Source organism: Lactuca serriola, chromosome 3, assembly GCF_051521515.1.
Source record: "Lactuca serriola cultivar US96UC23 chromosome 3, Lser_US96UC23_V15, whole genome shotgun sequence".
Taxonomy (NCBI): domain Eukaryota; kingdom Viridiplantae; phylum Streptophyta; class Magnoliopsida; order Asterales; family Asteraceae; genus Lactuca; species Lactuca serriola.
The window spans coordinates 53,246,576-53,250,191 of NC_136410.1; the positions used below are offsets into that span (position 1 = coordinate 53,246,576).

General features: G+C 38.1%; 1 pseudogene; it reads left to right on the forward strand.

Annotated features, from left to right (window-relative positions):
* Window positions 1-582: 582 nt before the first annotated feature.
* On the forward strand, window positions 583-936 carry LOC145095260 (putative mitochondrial protein AtMg00820 pseudogene; annotated as a pseudogene).
* Window positions 937-3,616: the final 2,680 nt, after the last annotated feature.

Here is a 3,616-nt window from a genome sequence, read left to right on the forward strand (position 1 = left end):
TGCAGTAGTATATGGAGCTATCTTGTATGATGGAATGTCATTCAATACTTCCACCTCTTTGGTTTAGGGGGAAAGACCAGTTCCTTTGTAAGTAACAACCGCAGAGGTTCTAGTACTTGAAGATAATGCTCTAGTGCCCAACCGCAAACCGACCATTCGATCAACTGTTTCTGAAGACTCTAAGGAAGAAATCGAAAACATTGATACAAGAAGTGACTCAAGGATTTTTCATCACTCATTAATTCAGGGGAAACAACGTCACTTGTCTAGGGGGGAACTTCCTTTACCTACCGCATACCCCATTTCAATAAACCAAAACTCATCTGCTGGTTGTTCTCAAATCGAGGGGGGACTAACTTCACCAACTGCAGAGTCCTTAAAAGTAAAGGACATTCCCTTGACCACAACCACAGACCATCAGCAATCCCGACTACATGTTTGGACAAGAGATCACCCACCGGGTCAAATCATCGGCAACTCAACCGCAGGTATTCAAACTCGATCCTCTAGTGATTTAAATAACGATTGTCATTATGCGGCATTCATGTCTTTGGTCGAGCCCACAACAACAAAAAAGAGCTTATGGAGCCCGATTGGATCATTGCAATGCAAGAGGAACTTGCTAAGTTTGAAAGAAATAAAGTTTGGAAATTAGTACCGAAGCCAAAAGGTCACACAATCTTCGGTACAAGATGGGTGTATAAGAAAAAGCTAGATGAATCTGGTGTGGTGGTAAGAAAGAAAGCTCAGCTAGTCGGCAACGGGTATAATCAACTTGAAGGTGTTGACTACGATGAAACATATGCCCTTGTAGCAAGAATGGAAGCAATACCCATCTTCTTAATGTATGATTGTCACAAAAACATCAAAGTTGATCAAATGGATGTAAAAAGTGCCTTTTTCAATGGAGAATTGAAAGAGGAAGTTTACCTATAACAACCTCCAGGCTTTGAAAGTCTAGAATTTCCAAATCACTACTACAAGCTGGAGAAATCAATATATAGTCTTAAGCATGCACCTAGAGCATGGTATGAGACTCTCTTTGAGTTTCTTGTCACCTCATGATACAAAAGAGGTGTGATTGATCCCACGTTATTTAGACGAGCAAATGACAATCAGTTGATGCTTGTTCAAATATATATATATATATATATATATGTGTGTGTGTGTGTGTGTGTGTGGATGATATCATTTTCGGATCAACAAATCAGGGTATGATGGATGATTTTGCATGACTCATGACAAGAATGTTTCAAATGAGCATGAATACAAAGATCAACTTCTTTCTAGGACTTCAGGTTAAACAGGTCCCTCAAGGGATATTCATTCATCAAGAAAAATATACCACTGAGTTGTTAAAGAAATTTTCAATGGATAATTGCTCCTCAGCTAAGATCCTAATGGCCTTTGTGTATAAGATCTCAGCTGACCCTACCGGAGAGTCAGTTGACCACAAAACCTATCGAGGAATGATTAGGTCGTTGATGTACCTCACTACTATCCGACCATATATTGTATTTGCAACCGGTTTATTTGATCATTACCAAGCTAACCCTAAAGTATCTCACATGAACGCAGTCAAGCAAATACTTAGATATCTAAAGGGAAGTAAGGCACTGGGCCTCTAGTACCATGTGGGAAATGATTTCAATCTTCAAGCATTCACAAATGCAGATCATGTTAGGTGCAGATTAGATCATAAAAGCACTTCGGGTGGATTCCAGTTCTTAGGAGGAAGATTAGTTAGCTGGTCTTCAAGGAAAAAAATTGTGTTTCTTGTCTACCGTAGAGGCGGAATATGTGGCTGCAGCCAGCTGTTGTTCCCAAGTCCTTTGGATGAAGACTCAACTTATGGACTAGGGTTACAGGATGTTGTGGGTGCCTATCTATTGTGATTCAGAGAGTGCAATAGCGATTTTTCATAATCCTATTCGTCACTCGAAGACAAAACACATAGAACTCTGGTACCATTTCATCAAGGACCACATTCCTAAAGGTAACATTAAACTCGTTTGTGTGCCTACTCATGAAGAAATAGCTGATGTTTTTACTAAGGCACTCAATGCTACAAAGTTAAATGGATTTTTGGAAATTTTAGTGATGATGAATCCTAATCCACAATTTTTCTTGAAAGGATAAGTACTGCAAACCCCTCTAGGTCTTCGGTTGTGTATGAATGGCTTCTTTTCTTTTCAAAACGAACTCTTGAAGCATTTCATCCAATGCCGTCCATTTCTAGAATAACTAACATAGTATGTACTACATATATGCTCTTCAATACGTCTTGTACACTGAAGTCACATATGTTCTATATACTCTACGGGTCACCTTATTTATTTTATTTCTAATATTCATGATCTAGTTTGTATTTCAGCTACCGCAGAAGCATTACATGCTACCGTAGATACGAATAAATGAACCTTCTATCATCCCTTCATAAATTCCTTAAATAATATTGTGTGCTACTTAATGGACTTTAATAAAAACATTCTTCAAACATTCGTTTTATCGCACATGATATTTTAATCCTTTTCAAATGACTTTCCTCAGTCAGGTCCCTTTTTTTAGATAAAAAACAAATAAATCGTTTTTCCATAAACGTAATCTTTTTAAGAAATATTTTTCCTTAACATGTCATGCCTCACTGCCGTTTGATGTCTAATCCGTTTCCACTTCCCCATTTTGCACAACTGATAAACCACCCTCACCCAACGATCAGTCGGCGTGTGATCATGGACCTGCAATGCATTAAATGTTCCTTTTTTCCCAAAAATAATTTAATTTTGATTTTTTTTAATTCTAGTTGTTAAAGGTAAAAACCCAAGGGTTTTTAACTTTAACAGCTATAATTAAAGTGATTTCAATAACTTTTGAAATTTGGAGGTATAAAAACCCCCCAATTCTTCCAAATATAGTCTTCACGTTGTCTGAACTCTCTCGACGGACTTCATCTTCTTCATCTTCTTGCTAAAAACTTTTTCTGGAAGTTCTCAAATCTTTTATGTAATAATGGGGAAGTATGGTATCTCGAAGAAACAATAAAAATCATCCGGCTCAGCCCGTCACACCGATTCAGAATCCACCATCAAGGATCAAACATCATCAATCGCTTCAAGCAATTTCAGAGTAATCTTCAAAGATCATCCTTCTTCCAAAGAAGCTGTCAACTAATGATCAAGTTCCTCCCTTCTCACCTACTGTTTGGCGCTTTTGATTCATTCACATAGGCTGTTCCTCTGTCTGTGTTGTTCAAATGTGTGTTTTCGGCGTTCCGTCCTAGCTACAATCTGCAAGAAGTTCATCTTAATCTTGTAGATGATTCTTTGGTGGTGTTAACAAAACAAAAGTTTCTCAATGCAATCAATCTCAGGGTTCTTCCATCAATGAAGTTTTACTCCCCAAGCAAAAACGATGTGTTCTCTACCCTTTAAAAAATGGGGTACCAAAAGAAGCTCAAAGGTGTTGGCGAAGTCTAGAAGATCCAATTACTAGCTATCTGGCAATTCGTGTGCCATTTTTTGATTAGGAGTCTCTCAGGAATGACTGGAGGGACTGATAATATGCAAATCAAGCTCTTGTAGATCATATGGAGTACCTACATCGGCAATGCAGTCAA